Here is a 20,617-nt window from a genome sequence, read left to right as displayed (position 1 = left end):
CATGATATATTTTCTTTCCTGCTCCTCCGTTTAAGATCCTCAATGACAGGAAACGTGAGATAGGATGGCTGCTGGTTTGAGATTTTGTTTGGTTTCAAGATCTAGGATGATCTTAAACAGAATGCCAGAGCCATTATCTAAGGGTATACACTGACTTACCTGAGGGAAATTACCTGTAGCCGTTAATTCCATGGCTGAGAGATGCTCGTTCTTTGATCCATTCTTTGATTCACAGTGTCATAGAAAAATAAATATATGATCAGTTATTTCCCAGAAAAATCTTTCAGAAAAGGTATGGACACACATCCGTCCCCTCTCCTCCAGCCCTTGTTCATTTGCTCTGGGCCCTGGGGCTATTACCTTATTCTAGAAAGATCCTCACTTAGATAGGCAGGTGTGCAATTCCACTTTTAAAACCAGGGAAGGGAGAGTCCAGTCAGACCGTGCTAAGGCAGTTCCTTCCACCGCGAGTACAAGTTTTTCTTTAAAAGCCTATCTTCTGAGTTTTTAAAAATATTTTATTATTTTTATTTCACGTATACATGAAAACATGTAAACATGCATGTATTGCTTGTATGTAAGTGCACCTGTGTTGTGCAATGCCTGCAGAAAACAGAAGAGGGTGTTGGATTGCCTGAGACTGGAGTTACAGATGGTTGTTAGCTGCCATGTGGGTGCTGGGATTTGAACCTGGGTCTTCTACAAGAAAAGCCCGTGTTCTTAATAGCTGAGCCATCTCTCTAGTTCCCTGAGGGTTTTTTTGTTGTTATTTTGTTTTGTTTTTGCTTTTGCTTTTGTTTTGAGATCAGTGTTTCTAAATAAAATTGGGTGGACTAGCATTAAAAGTGGAGTCAAATTTGATAGAAAGCTATTCTGTCCTGAAGCCCTATGGTTACTGAAATCTTGAAAAGCCTATTTTTAAGAAAATAGACATTTGTTTGGCAATTAAAAAAAAATCTGTGTAAAATAACACCGACAGTGCCTTCTATTTGTGGATTGCTACGGCAGACTTTCCAGGCTCTTGGTCACCTAACCCCTCAGTCACTCTATCGTGTAGGTTCCAACAGCATCACAGATTCCCATGTGGAAAGAGAGGCAGCAAGCTGCCAGGTGACTTTTCCCAAATCACAAAGCCAGTAAGTACAAAGGATTTAACTCCGGATGTGGCTGGTTTTCCGCCCTGGTTTGTGGCCTCTTGATCTTGCTTATCAAAGGAGTCCTGTTTCAGGGTTATGGGCTCTCGATTCTGGTTCTCCAGGCTGAAGATGGTCTGTGGTTTAGGATGGCTCCCTGCTTTGACTGAAATCTTTTCCTCCTTTTTCATGGCTGCTGTGTCAACATCCTACTTAGTTAGCCAGTCATTGTTTGAGTCTCTATTACAAGCAAGGTACAGCACCAACTTTTGATGACAGAGATTCCGACCCCCTAAGGAATGCACAATCTGAGCTTGTACAGTGGTTATGCCGTGGTGATGCCTGGAGAATGGCAACTATTCCAGTAGAGCCAAGCCCAGGGAATTCTGGGAATTTAGAGGTTGGGTAGCTCATGCAGCCTGGGCACTGCCAGACAAGCTTTGTAGGGGAGCTCAGTCTCCGGAGTAAGTAGAAGGTGGTCAGCAGGAGCTGAGGATCATGGCACGGAGAAGAAATGCCCCAATGTTCTTGAGACCATGGGGCCTTTGGTGACCTCCGAAAGCTTCGGTCCAACGTAAAGTTGGGAAGCCACGAATCCCAAGAGCTGGGATCAGATTATGTAAGACGTGACCAGGGGTCACCACAGCAGTGCTGCCTCCGCAGTCGCCTGGGAAACTACTGGAGGTTTTAAACAGAAGTAGAGAATGTGCCAGAATAGGTGACATGCTTGAAGCCAGGGAGACCCATTGAGAAGCAATTAGAGCCGTCTAGAAAAGGAGAGATGAGGGTCCTGACGCAAGGCAGCGGCTGGAAGCTAAGCTTCTCTGCCTCATTCAGATGCACCTGACTGACCTGTGGCGGCCAGCAGCCCTCTGCCTCCTTTGTCTCTCCAGTGTGACCCCAGCTCCTCGGGGAGCTGCTGTATCTTTTCTGTCTGTGCTTTCAGTGCAGAAATTTGGTGCCCACTACCTGGGGCCCACTGCAAGTTCACATTGGCATGGTATTGGTTTAGCACAGCTGCAGTCGGGTGCCCTCAGGGGTATGGGGAAGGCAGGGTGAGGAAAGAGAAGTGTTTCACTCCACAGCCCTCTAAAGTGAGAATCTCTTTAGACTCCACTCAGGTAACTTCCCGGCAGGCCTATTTACTTTCATTATGCTACACAACTTGCTTGCAGTAGCACAAAAAATAAATTAGAGTACAGTGCAAATGATTAGAGATAGGAACAGCACCTGCTGGTCCTCCTGTTCGTCTCCAGGTGCACACCTACCCGCTTCTCTGACAGTGGGACCTGTTCTCTGACCTGGAAATGTGGAGTGGCCACTTGGCTCAAGGGCTTCAGATTTTCTTTATTTTATAAAGGAGCTCGTTTTACCCCCTTGCATAGAGACCAAAGCTTAGTTGGGGGCCTGAATTACTGTCTGATTGTTGTCTTCTTCATCCTGTCCCCACCTCTAGGTAAGGGCTATGAAAACCACTTAGGTTAGCAGTATTTCCTCCCTGCTTGTTTGATCTGGGTTCTCCTGAGGGTCAGGCTGTTAGTTTTACACAAGGTCTGACTATTGTGACATGTAGCTTTGTATAGGATCTGACTGTTCACAGAGTCTTGCTCTTGTGAAGCTTTACTCTCAGGGTCTGGTTGTTATGACATGTAGCTTTGTACAGGGTCTGACTGATCACAGAGTCTGGCTGTTGTGAAGCTTTACTCTCAGGGTCTGGTTGTTATGACATGTAGCTTTGTACAGGGTCTGACTGATCACAGAGTCTGGCTGTTGTGAAGCTTTACTCTCAGGGTCTGGTTGTTATGACATGTAGCTCTGTACAGGGTCTGACTGATCACAGAGTCTGGCTGTTGTGAAGCTTTACTCTCAGGGTCTGGTTGTTATGACATGTAGCTCTGTACAGGGTCTGACTGATCACAGAGTCTGGCTGTTGTGAAGCTTTACTCTCAGGGTCTGGTTGTTATGACATGTAGCTCTGTACAGGGTCTGACTGATCACAGAGTCTGGCTGTTGTGAAGCTTTACTCTCAGGGTCTGGTTGTTATGACATGTAGCTCTGTACAGGGTCTGACTGATCACAGAGTCTGGCTGTTGTGAAGCTTTACTCTCAGGGTCTGGTTGTTATGACATGTAGCTCTGTACAGGGTCTGACTGATCACAGAGTCTGGCTGTTGTGAAGCTTTACTCTCAGGGTCTGGTTGTTATGACATGTAGCTTTGTACAGGGTCTGACTGTTACGTAGCTTTGCATGGCCTCACTGTCACCAACCACATGTAAGTTTTCACAAATACTCATGGTCTTGTTTTTACAATCTGAATCACGTTTTTATTCTTTGGACCGGATGGTCTTCAAGAACAGGAGATCTGTTCCTTCTCTGCTCCCAGGTTGTCCTCCACCCTTAGAATGTTTGCACCGGGCTGAGTGCTCTGTTGCCTGGGGAGGCAGCACGGGAAGGAGGGTGTCTGCCAGTCTGCTCAGTGAGCAGGATGGCCTGTGGCCAGAGAAGAGGTGTTTACACTAATCGCAGCACACCTGGCAGGCAAAGGAAGGTGTTTTCCCAGGACTCACTGCATTCTCCTTTTGCACCAGGAACAGCAGTCGCTCTGCTGGGCCACCAGGGAAGCCGACCTCTTCCTTCCTGATGTCTTACCGGCCATTGCCCAGGACAGCTAGGAAGACATTTGTGCCCCTAGTGGTGGATGCCTGCAGAGATGGAATCTGAGATGATCATCATTTAGATCAAAGATTTTCTTGAAAACAGACTGGGGAGATGAGTTGGTGCACATAGCCACAAACATATACCTATAATACCCTCCCCATTCCTTGAACAGATGTGCTCAAGGAGCTGGGAGAGACGGCTCAGCGGTTAGAGCACTGACTGCTCTTGCAGAAGACCCAGGTTCAATTTCCAACACCCACATGGTGGCTAACAACCATCCCTAACTCCAGTTCAAGGGGAATATGACACCCTATTCTGACATTTGTGGGCATTGCATGACATGGGTGCACTTAAATACATGCAGGCAATACATTCATGTACATAAAATAAAAATAATAAAATGTCTTTAAAAAGTGTTTAAATGGTAATGCTTCTTTTGAATTTATGCAATTTTAGTGTTCTAGTTAAAATTCAATTATACCTCATGGAGTTCTGGCACAAGTGAATATGTTTAATGGCCTTTGTGCTGTGTGGTTAAAATTAATACTTGCTCTTAAAGAATAAGAGGCTGAACTGTGTGCTTAAAGACTAAGAACTAAGTGGCTTTAAGGCATCGAAGAGCTCTCAGCTCGTGTGTGCTTCTGTGTAACAGGTGAGCATTCTTATTGAACACACACAGGAAGGACTTGCATACATCAAGTGTGGTAAAGCATTGATTATTAGAAGAAATGGAAGGTATTCTGTGTGACAAGTTTGGGAGCTGCCTGTTGAAGATCACCAGCAGGTACCCCTCTGTCTTCAGCAAGCTTCGTGGCTCCTGCCTACAATATTGATAGAGGTGAGGGGTATGTTCTTGTTGGTCACACAAAGTGGCTGTCTTAGTTTGGGCTGTTGCAGGGGATAGAGTCAGTTGTCAACTTGAGACAGATGGGTAGAGGAGCCTCAACTGAGGACTTTCCTGCATTAGACTGGCTAGTGATCATGCCGTGGGGCACTTTCTTGATTGGATGATGTGCGAGGGCCCAGCCCACTGTGGGTGGTGCCACCCCTGGGCAGGTAGGCCTGTGTTGTACAAGAAAGCAGGCTGAGCACAGGCCAGAGGAGCAAGCCAGCATCCCTCCATGGGCTATGCTTTAGTTCTGGTCTCCAGGTTCTTGCCTTGAGGTGCTACCTTGACTTCCATCAATGATGACTGTGCTGTAAGCCCAATAAACCCTTTCTTCCTCAGTTGGTTTTGGTGTTTTATCACAGCAATAGACACTAACTAGGACAGCTATTATAATAAAATGCAAGAAACTAGGTAACCTTTAAATGCAGAAATGTACTGCTCATAGTTGTGGAGACTGGGAAGTCTACGGTCAAGCTTCCCTTAGATCTGTTACCTGGTAAAGACCCATTCCCTGGCTCACAGGCAGCCATCTTCTCCTTGCATCCCTCATAGCAGGAGGGCAAGGAGACTCTTTGGGGTTTTTTGCGATAAGGGCATTGGATTAATTGCTTTTCTGTTGCTGTGATGAAATATGACCAAAAGCAGCTTCGGGGCGTCTACTTTGGTTTACAGTTCCAGAGGGATAAGAGTTCATCACAGTGGGGAGCCAGGACAGCAAGCAGCTGGAGCAATGGATTTTGTCCAAATTTCAGATCCTGCCCTATATTACAAAGCCTGATTTGTAAACATGACACATTAAAAAATTCTCAACTCTATTAATGCTAATTTTTCACTTTTCAAGTTAGCGTATTTACCAAAAAATCTGTAAAATAGCCCATCCTAGAGCTTCCCAAGGATTGTTTATAGACCATTAGCACTCTAGAGTAAGAAACTCAAAACCAAGATGCTCAGGCGTCTGCTGGCTTTGATCAAAGAGGGTAATGACATGAAGCCGAGCAGATGTGATTCAGGGTCAACTTTAATGTCAAGCTCAGTGAGAGTTCTGACTTGGAGAAGGTTGACATACCTTGAATGCCTACAGGAATGCAGCCATTGTAATTTGCTAATATTTGATTTATGTGTCAGCCATAGGACATTTCAGTACACACAACATCTATAACCCCCTCTCAGGTGGCTTCTAGGGCTGAGTGAAAAAAATGGATCCTGCCCTATCAAGCATTAAGAATTTAACTTTCTTTGTCTTTGATTAATGTTGTCTGTGATGACTAAAAGGAGATGTTTGTCTAGAAGTTTTATTCTCCTGCGGAGAACATTGATTCTATTTAATGTTCATCTGTTCCTAGAGGGGGACCAGATAATTCTGGTTACCCTTTAAAACATTTATATATTTGAATATATTTTTGGTCTAAGAATATCTGTTGATCTGGAGAGAGAATTCTTCAATGCTAACAAATCAGAATGGAAGAAAACATACACACATATATACATACATACATACATGCATACCTATATATAGATCCATATGCATACACATGCACACACATATACATATATGCATATAACTATATACATAAGTAAAGCAAAAAAATCTGAGAAGGCTCCAGAGAATCGGAAAAATGGGCTCATCAAATCACACGCAGATGTCTAGAGAAGATCTTAAAGTATTTCCCAGGTGCTACTGTGTGCCAGCCTCCTCTTAGCTGGACCTGAGGAGAACATTCAAGGGTGTGAGCAGCCCAGGCCAGAGGTGATGCTCTGTCAGGGACAGCTTCACCAGGTGCTCTGGGGTTTGTTTAGCATTTATTTATTTGTTTGTATTCATTTACTTATTTATTGTGAGTATACATGTGTGTGTGTGTGCAATACGTGTGTGTGTTACAGTACATGTCTCACAGCCAGTGGACAATTAGGGGATCTGTTCTCTCCACCATGTGGGTTCCATAGATAGAGCTCAGGTTGTCAGGCTCGGTGGCAAGTAACCCTAACCACTGAACCATCTTCCTGGCCATGGGTTTTGGATTTTGTTGTCTAGTTGGTTCTAGTCCTGGAGTCTGAGTTTAAGGCTTCATGTTTGCTAAGCATGTGCTCTACTACTGAGTTACATCCCAGGCCCAATCACTTCCTGCTAGGACTTTTAGAAATTGGGCAAATTAGGACATACCTGTAGAGGTTTGTCCAGGATTGCGTGGAGAAGGGCTGGGAAGCTGCTTTGGGAGAAACTGTTGAAGAAACAAGGGCTGCTTTCCTGGGAAAGGGAAGATTTTGGGATGGCGGTCAGAAGGCATGTCTGTAAATCTGAACCTTAAAATTAGCTGTAGGCCACACATGAGTATTTAAAATTATTAAAACTAAATTTAAAAATTAAAAGGAGGTTCTCAGTGATCCCAGCTTGTCTATGGCTCCCTAGCCACCTGTGGCTGGTAGTTACCACATTGGGAAGTACAGAAGAAATGTTTCCACCACCATGGAGCGTTCTAGAAGTTTCTATAGCTCTAAATACTTGGAGAATTTCATATAAGAGAGGTACTCATCTGGAAGGCACCATGGAGGACTAAGAAGTGAGCTTCTGGCTCTTGAGTAGGAAGTGTCGAGGAGGAGAGAGTCTTGGTGGCTTCTGTGAGATGTCCTCCAGAGCTGTCAGGCCCTGTCAGCATCAAGTGCTGTGTCACATGCCAGCCTACTGCCCAGGCACCTGTTCACAGCTCTCTAGATTGTTCCCCTGTCGAGTGACAGGAAGTCCCTGCTGGCCTGGCAGAGGCTAATCTCAACTCCCTCTCTGTCTGTCTTAATCTGATTTAAACCCTCCCTGGGAAGGATAGTGCTTTACAAAGCTCATTAGAAGCTTTCAATGAAATGATGTCAAGAATAATTTATTCCTGGGGTTCCAAAGTGGGGATATAGTTTCTGAATATTAATTTGGATGGTGAGAATTAAAAGACCTTGTCATCAAACCCCTATCTAGGCTTGAGTTAGCGGAGATCCTGTGTATTTAAAGCACTGAAACTTTAGCAGAACAAAACTGAATTAGAAGTTGGCAACAGTATTTTCACCACAGCCTGTGTGAGTGTTGGGCATCTTTATGGAAGTGTGTTTTCTTAAGTGCTTGGTTAGAGTTCTAGAGAAATGAAAGGCAATAATTACTATGCATCCAGAAAGCTCTTTAGCAACTTTTAATGAGTCCGTGCTCAGGAACTCCATGCTGAGGTAGTTACTTGTGCACACCCCTTAATCAAAGCTCTGTGGGGTGGTCCTGTCTTTACCCCAGCTCTGGTCAAGCATGGGCAGCTCCACTGGCTTTTCAGTCTGAAGGTGTACTGTCAAACAACCTGCGGATGCCAGGGGAGGAAAATGACATGAATTAAATGTATCAGGACTGGTGTCTCCCCAAAAGGCCAAGAGACAGTTATCCTTAATAGAGTCACCATAGACAGACTGTGGACTGAACATGAGGTCATCTTGGATTTGTCCATGTCACTTTCCAAACCCTCCCTGGGCCATCATCGTATGCTTCTACTTTTGACCAGTGATGTTTGTTATTGACATGCTGGGGTACAATGAGTCAGAGGACAGGACACATTATGAAAGAGTTAAATTTGCTCTTTCTGAAGAGCCTAGAGCCCTCCCTACCTAAGGAAGGGCTATGTGTGATACCAAATGGGGGAATTTGTATGTATTTGTCCAATGAAATGGGTGCTGAGGTAGAAGGTCCAGAGTTTGGTAAAAGACAACGGAAATGCCTAAAGAGGGTCTTGGATGTGGGATGACTGTTAAATCCCTTTGAAAGCATCACTGAACTAAGGCAGAAGAGATGGAACTAGTGATGTGGCTGTGTGTGTGACGGGGAGCAGTGGGGTGGTGAGCCTTCCCATGCAGCCAGTGCAGAGACCCCCAAAGCAGGAGCGTCTCCAGAAAACAGCCAGAGTATTGAGTGGGAGGGCGACTGAAGGATAAGAAATGGACAGATCAGAGACCTCCACGTCATGGTAAGGACTTCAGGGAGTCCTGATGATAGGGCCAAGGGCTTCACTCTGACTGCTCTGTTGAGAATAGGCAGGACGAGGGCAACATCAATGGAAACAGGTAGAGGTGGCCAGCCCGGCAGCTATGTGGGGCTCTAGTCGGTAGAGGCCTGCTCCCAGCAGAGCTCACCTTAGGGAAAGCACACAGGGAGGGACCTAATGAGGCATGTGTAACCGGGTGGCATGCATCTGTTCAGCCTGCTGAGTGGCAGGGCTGGCATACTGCAGATTGATGTTTCTGCTAAGTGGGACCTGGGGCTCCTTCCTTCAAAGAGGGATCTTTCTGAATCTGATCCTCCAGAGGGCACTGCATGTCAGTCCCTTGCCCTAGGAAACACACAGAAGCCAGGTCTCAAATGGCCTTGGACGCCCTCTAAAACATACTTAGTATCATACACACACTTTCACGATGGCTCCTTTCCTGCCCCCGGCACCTGCAGGAGGCTCTGGCCCTTCTCTTGGCTGTACTATACTTTCTCTTCTGTCTCAGTAATCATTCCCGCTAACTGCTATCGATTGGATGAGTTTTGACTGGGGATGGTTCAGAGGTCAGCTGCTGCTGTCCTCAAAGGTGGAGATCTATGACATGGAGGAATGGCCCCCAGAACTGTGCTTAAAAAAGCACAGTCTGGGCACTGGAGAGATGGCTCAGTGGTTAAGAGCATTTACTGCTCTTTCAGAGGATCCAGGTTCAGTTCCCAGAACCTACGTGGTAGCTAACACCTGTCCTTAGCTTCAATCCCAGGGGCTCTGTTGCCCTCTTCTGGCCTCTGCGGGTACCAGGCACACAGGGGGTGCACTTACATGCATGCAGGCAAAACACTCATACACATAAAAATAAATGTTTTTGAAAAGGACAGTCTGGTCATCAGAGCTGACTAGATGAAAGCACTACCCTAGTCCGTGTGAGGCACTGTAACGAAGCACTACAGGCTGGGAGATTTATAAACCATGGCTAGTTCTCAGTTCTGGAAACCAGAAGTCTTGCTGCTGTGTTTTTACATGATGGGAAGGCAACAGGCAGGGGCTTTCTTGAGCCCTTTGTAAAGGCACTACTCCCATTCATAAAGGTAGAGTGCTAGGACCTGATACCTCTGAAAGGCCTTGTGTCTTCATTATGTTGTACTGGGAGTTAGGTTTCAACGTGACTTTTGGAGAGACATAAACACTTACTTGAGCTGCTCAGCAGGTCCCACAGGAGGGAACCAGGACTCTATGTCTCTGCTCGCCCCGCCCCCCCATAGTCTGTCTATACTCAGCAAGGATTTACTTACTTGCAGCTCATAGTCTACTTGGTCGGGGGAGGGGGGAGTGGTCAGAGACTCTCCTGGAAGCAAGGCTTGTGCGAGGAGTGCTTTTGAGTGCCTTGTTACTATGGCAACATGGAGCCAGCTGTCTTTATCCTGCCCAGTTTGTTGCTTTTGTTTCTTTAGGTTACGGCCCTTGCCTGCCCATCCGTGTATCACACTGTGGGTCTCAGTGTCTGTATTTTCTGTGTTTTGCTGTGTATGTAAGTGGTGCTTAGTAAAGAACTCGAGTGGGGATGGCAGCCATCATATACTGACTTCTTCCCATCCTCACAGTCAGTCCCCCTGTTGAGGCAGGAGTTACACATCAGTAGATAAGAACGAGCTTTGACATGACAAGCCAAGGTAAAGACGGGGAGGATTGCTGATCTGTGAACGCAGATCTTTCTGACCCCAAAGTCACCTGTGCTGTTTAACACCACTGCGCTCTGGACCACTCTGTGGTGTAAACTTGAAGAGGAACTCAGTGCCTTGGTCTCCAGCTCCTCTTTGGAAACGTGGGAATGATCCTCCCTGCCTGTTTCACTGGGACCAGGGTAGTTGTGATTTTTTTTTTTTATGTGTAAGCTGTAATATACAAACATAAGGCTTTAAAATAATCGCATCCTTATTATATAGTAAAAGCTCCTTTAGTGCAGAAGCTGTCTTGTCTTTGATATTTGCCAGTTCTCAGACTAGATTCTTAAACTTTTAAATATTTATTATAAGATAGAATTAGGAGCTAGAGAGAGAATATGTAACCCTGAAGGATTTTGTGACTTCTTTTAAAGGTGGTAGTTATAACATTGTTAAGGTGATTTATATCCAGTCTATGCTTAAGACACAAATGCTCTGATGACCAGTGTTTCCCACCAGGCTGTGAGTGTCCCTGTGCCAATGCTGCATGTCCAAGTGCTGGGCTCTCTGCCCACACAGCCTGCTCAGAGGGGACAGGTAATTGCTCACAGTGCTCTGCACACAGAGGCGCATTTAACTTCTCAGAGGGGACAGGTAATTGCTCCCAGTGCTCTGCACACAGAGGCGCATTTAACTGCTCAGAGGGGACAGGTAATTGCTCACAGGGCTCTACACACAGAGGCACATTTAACAAAGTTGTCTTTCACCTGTTGTCAGCTGGAGATGTAACTTGCAGGATTTCATTGTTCTTGGATGATCTTAGCTGCAACCCTGGAGCTACCAGTTTTGGGGGGAGGGGTTTGTGTGTTGGCAGTGGCACGCTCTCTTCAAAGGGAGGTAGAAGAGGAATAGTTTCCAGGGTCCTTGATGAGACCCGTGCCCTGCCCCTCACCCCACTTGAGCTTTCCGATGACCTCCTTCACATTTGCCTTTATTGCCTCGTATGTACCAGTGGAAGGGAGGCTCTGGCATTACTGGGGTCTCATCTCTTTGTGGTTGGCATCACTGACTCCATAGGGAATCACCCAGTAAAGTGATGGGTGCAGGGTGGGCAAGAACCAGGAGGATGGGTGATCTTCCCCACAACCTGCTGCTGTAGGTAGATTGCAGTTTGCAGCTCACTGTGGGTGGTGCTCACAGACTCAGATGCAAATAAAACCCAAGATGAGCTACAACCCTAGTCCCTCACCATCCCCAGTGCCCTGTCTCTCAAGGGAGCTGTGGGAAAGGACTAGAGTTTTTCATTTTTCAAAAGTATCCCATCCATCTCAGATGAACATTTGTTAAAATGTTAGAACTGCAGACATTTTAAAAGGCAAATAAAGAGCAAACTCTGATTTGTATTTGACTCAACATATGCAAATTTCTATGAGTAAACACTCTCAGAACAGAGAAGCAAAGGGCACATTATTCAGTCTACAGGGTACACTTGGGCGAGTGACAGAGTTAATCTCTCACTCCGGTGATTATCACAGTCAATCTCTCATACGTGCTTTGTCTTCTGTAGCCGTAACCAGACACAGCGGTGGGTGAATCACAACCTCTCCCATTAGACACCTGCATGCACATGGGCCCTGGACCCTTGTGTGCCATGCTCCTTGGGTTGGCTAACGTCTGAGGCGATTGCATCAGGGCATAAAGCCTTGTCCTTGCTGTCAGGGACCTGCTGTGACAAATTGGTCCATGGACGAAGGCTGGGCAATCAGCTAGACAGTCCAGGGCTTGGGGTCCTTTCCCTGTAGATCTGCCTATAGCTGCCCGTGCTTCTCAAAGCCTGAGGGTCCTGTTCCAAGTGTGAGTGCCCAGGGGATGAGGAAGGGACATAGCTTTTCTCATCCATGCTGTGTCTGAGGGGGTCTCAAAGGCCTGCCAGGTTTAAGGGGGACACAGGTCACTTGAAGGAGGAGCAGTAGGATTACAGAGAGTGGGTAAAGGGGGTATACATTGTTTTACGCAGTGTGCCAAGCAAGCTTTCCATTCCCCAGAGACAGGTTTCAAGCACTTGGCCTGGGCCTGGTGTCATAAAGTCTGGAGACCCAGAAATGAACAAGATGTGGTTTCCGCCCTGAGGGAATAGACAGTTTCGGGGGAAAAGGGTGATATAATTACCCCTAACAAAATGTTTACACACGACACTAGAAGTTTGTACATGGCACGTGCTGGCTCAGAGGAAAGGGACCTTTAGATAAACTTCCTCATGGAGGTGACCTGTGATTTGGCCGTAAGAAGTTTGTGGGAAGCAGTCTCAAAGGTCGGTGGAGCCTCGGGGATCAGGAGTGAAGTGACTTTCATAAGAACTGAGATGTTTACTTGTCTGTTGTACTGTGTGAGTCTGAGGCACGGTGCAAAGTGGCTGACCCCATGTGACTCAAGACCATCCTCATCATATTAATATCGCTGTATTCCTTGCCGGCATTCCCTCATTAAAAAAGCGGTTTCACTTAAATTATTAAGACTTGACCCTTGAGTAGATCTTCCTATTCTGAGCAAGCTGACAAAGCCCATCTGCACGCTGAAATACTTCGGCTTTTTTTTTTGTTTTGTTTTGGTTTTTTTGAGACGGGGTCTCCCTGTAGCCCCAGCTGTCCTGGAACTCACTATGTAGACCAGGCTGGCCTTGAATTCACAGAGATCCACCTGCCTCTGCCTCCTGAGTGCTGGGATTAAAGGTGTGCCCCACCACACCCAGCAATACTATGGCTTTTTCAAGGAGCAGCATCTGTGCAGTCGGATCCCAAGATGAACTCTCGCTGTTCCATAGAAAATAGTTCCTACTTGAGTGATTGACAGAGAACCCCAGTTACTCGGACTCCAGGATTTGTAGAACATTTGGCAGAAGTGAATGAGGCAAGACCATCACTTCAAAGCAATTCTCAGTGTGTGTTGGCAAAGATATAAGTAAGACTTTTAAGCAAAAAATTATAACCATGGGAAGCTTGTATCTGCTACTGTGACTTTGACTTTCCTTCACCCAACACTGTTGTGATGAGATTACTGGTAATTAATGAACGTGATTCTGTTTTTTGAGACCTTCTCACTATGTGGTTGGAGGATGGCCTCCAGCTCACCATCCTTCTGCCTCTAACTCTCGAGTGCTGAGACTGCACCACCATACTGGCTTGGCTATGATTTAGAAATAGATATTGTTTAATAAAATGCATTGAATTTTGGAAGATGTACGAAAGACAACCCGTTTTCCACAAGTGACCCATGCCTGATGTTATGAAATCATGTGGCCCAGAAGAGTTGTCAGAAGAGTGAGACGGCCAGTGGGAAAAGTGCTTTGAGAAGGTTCTAGACCCCATGTGTAGATGAGCTGCATGAGGAGACCATGCAGGGACCATCAAGAAAGTCTCCGAGAAAAATGTCCTCTAAAACAGCTGTGACGTGACTTCTCCTCTCAACTGAAATACTGCAAAAGGCTAGATTTTCCTCCTTACACCGAGTGAAAAGCAGGCACCTGTCACCTAGTAAACCAGACACTGAAAGGATTTGGCCAAGTGTTAGGTGGCTTTCCTCTTACTAATTGTTCTCTGCTTGTGACATTCTTATTTTTGTGGAATGTATCACCTACAGGAGCATGCAGTAAGTGTGGTGCTATTTTTGACTGAATAAATGCACACTTAGAATTTGTATTAGGTTATCTTTCTCATGTTTTAAATATTGATAGACATAACCCACGTAAAGAAAGCCTGTTTGTGGTTTTTAGTGTTTAAAAGTAGAAACAGGGACTTGTGTCCGCTCCATTAAAGGCCCCTATCCAGTCTGAACAGACTGAGTTTTATATGTAGCTGTTAATGCTTGTTACTTTTAACTAATCAGATATTTTTATAGTATCCATTTATTATGTAATATTTCTTAGAAAATAATCTTATAGTACATGTTAATATATGCAACCAATTAAAATGTATAAGGAAAAGAAAAAGCAGAAATAGGGCCTAGAGAGGCAGCTCAGCGGTTAAGAGCACACACTGCTCTTGCAGAGGACCCAAGTTTGGTTCTTAGCTCCCATATCAGGCAGTTCACAAAGGCCTATAACTGCAGGTCCAGAGGATCTGATGCCCTCTGGCCCCCACAGGGACTCATATGCACAAACCCGTGCTCACATACACACACATATACACAGAACTGAAAATAAAACCTTTTTTAAAAAGTGGAAACGAGGCTAAGTGTGGTAATTCATACCTATAATCTAAATAAACCTAAATCTAAATAAACCATGGAGGTGGAATCAGGAGGATCAGGAGTTCAAGGCCATCCTCAACCGTAGACAGTTGCAGCCATCCTGGCCTGTATGAAACCCTGTTTCAAAAAGCACAACAAAAGAAAAATGTAAAAGCATGTCCTGAGGCCGGTCTGAGAGCCTGACTTACGGAGGCCACGTTTCTGAGGATGATGGATGTTTGGGAACAGTCTCAGAAGCCTGGGTGTGATGGGACGCACTGTGTAAGTTCATCTTAAGGGCGGGAAACAGCAGGTGTGAAAGGTGAAGCCGGCTGTGAAGGCAGGGACCAGTGTGGCCGTGGAGCATTTGGGTCTCTGACTGCCACAGTTCAAATCTTGGCTCTACCACTTGCCTGTAGTGTGACTTGGGAGAAATTACTTAACCTCTCTGTTTCCTAGTTTCTAAATATCACGCTATAAATATCTAGATCATAATAGCACACACTATGAAAGTTTGCTGTGAGGTTCTTTTGAAACATCCTCTGTAGTACTAGGCATCGTGCTTGGCACAAGGAACGCACTCCGTAAAGGCTTACTGTATTTTATTAATGGACTTGGAACCTGTTCTCTAGAAGAGAAAGAGGTCCAAGCAGAGAAGACAGCCTTGAGGAGATGCCGGGGCAGAAGCCAGCATGTGAGGACGTGTCTTCACCGGTAGACTCTGCTGTGGTGTGTTCTGCTGGCTCCTTTCACCCCACAAAGGCTCTCTGGCCCCTCCATGTGCCACTTGCTTCATCAAGAGGATTTTATACACAACTAGAAATCACTTATGCTTTGTGCAAAATTTCACTGATGTGCTGACTTTCGAAATTGGGGTCATTTTTTCATTCGTGTGTGTGTGTGTGTGTGTGTGTGTGTGTGTGTGTGTGTGTGTGTGTGTGCATACATGTCGTGCCATGCCCACAGAAGTCAGAAGAGGGTGTCAGGTTCCCTGGAACTGGAGTTATGCATGGTTGTTGTTAGTCACCATGTGGGTTCTGGGAATCAAACCCAGGGCCTCTGGAAGATGACCACCAAGTCATCTCTTCAGCCCCTGACTCAGACCCTTTGTCAGTACAATAAAGACTGTAGAGTCTGGGTGGGGCATGGTGGCACACACCTTTAATTCCAGCACTTGGGAGGCAGAAGCAGAGGCAGGCAGATCTCTGTGAGTTCGAGGCCAGCCTGGTCTACATAGCGGGTTCAAGGCAAGCTGTGGCTATAGGGAGACCTTGTCTCAAAAAAACCAAACCAAACCAAAAAACCCCAGTGCCCCAAGAGGACAGTCTCTAGAGCCTCACAGTTGCAATAGCGGAGTCAGGGACATTGATTCAGTCAGAGATATGGACTCCGTAGGTATGACAGGTCTGCTACCCAGAATCCTGTGTGGTGGAAGACCGAGGGGTCTGTCACTCTGGGTGATTATTTTGGTGACAACATGAAGAGAGGCACTATGACCTTTGGTGTCACCTAGCAACTAAAGGACACTTTGAAACCATGAGAGATGATGATCAGTTTGGAAAATCCATATACGCTAGAGACACGGAGAGCAGGGCTGCCCATTGGCAAAGCGAGCTTCATGTCTTCTTTGTTACAAGGAGGGGCATTTCTTCAAAAGCCACTCTCTACCCGGGCATTGTGATGTTCCAGTTTAATTGGTCAGGGAGACAGCAGTGTCTTCTGAGAAGTTTTCTGCTTTCATTTTGTTGTATGACTTAGAGGTCTGAGTTTTGTGAGGGTCTGTAACTGAGTAGAAGAGGTACCACTGAAAAGTGTGTCCCAAGTTCTTGTGTGCATTTAAACGGCTTGAGAAAGGGTCTGTTCTCTTAAATGACTTTGTTAATTAGGTTCCCTCTGATGGCTCACATAGGAGAACCAGCAAACCCGGGTTCTCATCCTGGCATGAGGCAGAGCCTGGGCTTGTAAACACCTTCCAGACAGCTACCTCGTGCCCCGTAACAAGTCTGTTCACCCGAGACCCGGGACTAAGCAAACACAAAAAGTCACAGCAGCAAATTATGAGAAGACCGCTGCAGCCAGCGTCTGGCCATCTTGACTCATTTGAAGGAGCAATTGCCTGTGGAAATTGTTGTTCTTTTATCTTTGTTGCTATTAAAATGCTGGTTAGAGCGAGGTGGTGTGGGCTACACTGTTAATGGGTTATGGAGCTGTGGGTGCTGTTGTTCATTCGATAGATGAGAAGTATCTGGAAATGACCTTCTGTCTCCCCAGTTAGAACTGCGCTTGTTAAGTGACATTCCCCAACACAGCAGAATCATGTAGGAATTTGAGATATATTTAGCACAATATTAGATGAGAGTTTTCAGGCTTTTCTTGTTATAAATAGGGAAACGTAGGTGTGTTTTATGTTCTCCATCTTGGGACTTCTTCCTGAGCCTGGGGCCATGACTGAGGAGGTAGAGATGTCATGAGGCTAGCGCTGGCAGTCGGTTCAGAGCTGGGTACAGAGGAGTCCATCCGCTTGTCTTGGTCATAGAAGTCCTGCCTGCGCGTGGCGTCACGTCTCCTCCCTGAACCGTGTTGCTGTTTTGTTGGGTCCGGTGGAGTGAGGTTAGCTGAGGCCCCTCATGCCCCTCACTGTAGTGCAGGACCTTCTCTTCCCTCTGCCCAACTTCTTACTTGGAGTGGAACATTACACTCACAGCTCACTAGTGAAACATTGAGGACTGGTGTGCACAGAGCAGAGCTCAAACTTAACACCCTCCCCACCAAAGTCACCTGAAGAGTTTGGAAAAAACTCCTGAGCCTCCTTCCTTCCCAAAGATCTAGGAGCTCTAGGGCAAGTGTGAAAATCTGCACTCCTTCCCAAGACTGAGGTAACACGGTACTGTTGGTCCAGTTGCGCACACAAAACTAATCTCACAGACAGCCATTTCATTTATCAACAGCATTTATTAAGCAACTATAGTACGGAAAGGAAGATGCCCCTGAAAATACTCTATCATAATTTCCGCACACCAGAACATGTAAGGAAAAACACAGGCCAGTGACCACAGGAGGGTACACCCAGCACGGCCAAGAGCCGGGGCCAGAATCTGGGGTGACTGAGGTTTAGATGTGAATGAACACTGGTGGTGGGTGGTTCAGAAAGAATGACTGTGATTTCTTGTGGAGCTGGTCCCATCAGCACAACCCCTGGCCTGTGTTATTCACTGACTCCTCCTAGCATCCTGCAATGGGACAGCTACCTCTCCCCATCATAAACAAGGGCACTGTACTCTGCTGTATGAATTAAGGCCCACTGAGTCAAATTTGTGTCCCCAAATGCCCTTTGGTATGGTCTACCCACTGGAGCCTGGCTACCCTACCCAGAGTCACACCCTTAAAGAAAACTGTCTCTCCCTCTCCCAGAAGACATCGTTTGCCCACAGCTCCTCAGCTAAGGTGGGGTTCTTCCCCACCTCCCCACTTATGCTGCAATTTTGCCTGGCTTGAGCTCATGTGGGTCTTATGCATGCCGTCATCAATGACAAAGTGCATTAAATTGGGCTGGGGTTATTAAGGAGGGGGTGCAGATGGGGCAGGGGGTTCTAAGTATGATCAAAATATGACATTTGCAAAATTTGATAAAAAATTAAGCGGACTGTATTATTACTGCAACAAAATACAGGACAAGGAACAACACGAGGGAGGGAGGGTTTGTTTTAGGTTCACGGTTCTTGGGGAAGGACTGGTAGTGGGAGCTCGAGGCTCCAGTGGGCCCAGCACTGTATCACACCACACCCAGTGGGCCCAGCACTGTACCATAGCACATCCATATCTCACGCACAGTCAGGAAGCAGAGCGTGAACAGCAAGTGGGGCCAGCTAGGCTACAAAACCTCAGGTCCGCGCAGCGCAGCTTTTGACTCTTCCTGGCGTGTGTGCAGTTCCTATCAAGTGGGTTTGTGTCTTCAGTCCTTCCCTGACCTCAAGCACCGTGCGTCCTTTTTTATGCTTTTTATCCCTTAGTCTGTCTTCTAAGCCTGAATAAGATGGAAAGAAGTGATTGTGGCACAGAGATGCAGAGATGCGGTACTCATCAGTTAACATCATTGACATGTGCAAGAGCTTGGATTCGCCTTACGATCATCTCACTGAGTAAAAAAGTCATCCTCGAAATGTCACACACTGTGCAATTCCATTTATATAACATTTTAAGAAATGATATAATTACAGGAAAGAAAATTGATGTACGGTTACTGGGGAAGGAATGTGGCTATAAAGCCTTGCGTGAGGGCATTCTCTGGTGACTAAATAGTCCCACATTTTGAACACAGCACTGGGTATGTAAATGTACCATATGATTGAGTGGCACCAGGCAGCACGTATACTCTGGCAATGCCTGCCTTCTGGCTTCACACCTGTGCTCCTCATGGAAGGTGTAGAACTGAGGGAAACGATGTGAAGGTGCCTGGAATCCCTGTACAATCTTCCAACTTCCTGTAAACTCTAGTTATTCCTTAAATAACTAGAATTTTTAATAAAATATTTGCCTTTTTAAAAATAAAGGAATAATGCAATAGTTATACACAGAGTAACATATAAACAAACTAAGCTTGCTTAATAAGTCAGTTAAAAAGAAAAAAAGACAAATTACATCAGAGTAAAATCTTCTGTGCTGCAGATGATGGTGTAAAAGAAGAAAGAAGGGACTGGGAAGACGGCTCAGTGGGTGTGGCACTTACTGCCCAAGCTTGGATCCCCAGCGTCTGTGTAAAAGCTGTGCACAGCAGAGCCCACAACCCCAGTGCTGAGAAGTAGAGACAGGAGGACCCTGGGACTTCCTGGCCAGTCACTCTAATCAAATCAGTGATCACCAGGGTCAGTCAGAGACTGTCTCAAAAACAAGGTGAACAACTGAGGGTGTTTGAGGATCTCTGACCACCGCACACAGACACACACACATGCATGTGTATATACACGCACACAGACAAAAATCTTTAAAAATATAAAGATGGGCTGGAGAAATGGCTCAGTGGTTAAAGCACTGGTTGCTCTTGCAGAGGACCTGGGTTCAATTCCCAGCACAACTGTCCTAACTCCAGTTCCAGGGGATCCAACACCCCCTTCTGACCTCCAGAGGCACTGCATGACATGGGTGCACTTACATACATGCAGGCAATAAATACACTCATACACATAAAATAAAAGTAATAAATATTTTTTAAATGTTTAAAAATAAAGATAATACACGTGAGGAAAGTATTTGCAGAATCCATGTCTGATAACAAGTCTGTACTCAAATATATAAAGAATTCTTGCAATTTAGTTATGAAAAGATCAGATGGGCTGGAGAGATGGCTCAGCAATTAAGAGCACTGGCTGTTCTTGCAGAAGACCTGGGTTCAATTCCCAACACCTACATGATGGCTAACAACTGTCTGTAACTCCAGTTCCAGGGGAATCCCATGCCCTCCTCTGACTTTTGCAGGCATTGCACGACATGGTACCCTTACATATGCAGGCAACACACTCATACACATAAAATAATAAATGGGAGCCTCTCACATTGAGCTGTGGGATCCCTTTCCTCCTCAGCCAGGTCTGGAGGCCAAGATCAGCCCTTGAAGATCATTGTCAGGACTGCTATGAGTGGGCAGCTTTGTTTTCCTGCCTCAGACACTGAAAGAAAATAATAAATGATAGATAGATGATAGATAGATAGATGATAGATAGATAGATAGATAGATAGATGATAGATAAATAGATAGATGATAGATAGATAGATAGATGAATAGATAGATAGATGATAGATAGATAGATAGATAGATGATAGATAGATAGATGATAGATAGATAGATAGATAGATAGATGATAAATAGATAGATGATAGATAGATAGATAGATGATAAATAGATAGATGATAGATAGATAGATCAAACAATATGATTGGGAAAACTCTTGAATGACCATTTGTCTAGAGAAGACGTACAATGGCTGCCAGGTGGGACGTGCTCGACATCGTTGGCCAAGCAGATGGCCGATCAAAGCCACAGTGAGCTCCGCGTTC

At 45.7% G+C, this 20,617-nt stretch overlaps 1 protein-coding gene and 1 non-coding gene across 3 annotated transcripts in view; both read left to right on the top strand.

The window, feature by feature from the left end:
- Kcnh1 (potassium voltage-gated channel subfamily H member 1) overlaps positions 1 to 20,617 on the top strand; it is a 348,705-nt gene that overhangs the window by 218,097 nt on the left and 109,991 nt on the right. The gene's annotated exons all lie outside the window — the stretch shown is intronic.
- LOC115068707 lies at positions 20,106 to 20,232 on the top strand. The gene has a single exon (XR_003848053.1).

This window comes from Nannospalax galili, unplaced genomic scaffold (genome assembly GCF_000622305.1).
Source record: "Nannospalax galili isolate Female #2095 unplaced genomic scaffold, S.galili_v1.0 scaffold648, whole genome shotgun sequence".
NCBI lineage: Eukaryota > Metazoa > Chordata > Mammalia > Rodentia > Spalacidae > Nannospalax > Nannospalax galili.
The sequence above is the reverse complement of the archived record's forward strand: the minus strand, read 5'-3'. Positions and strand labels throughout refer to the sequence as shown.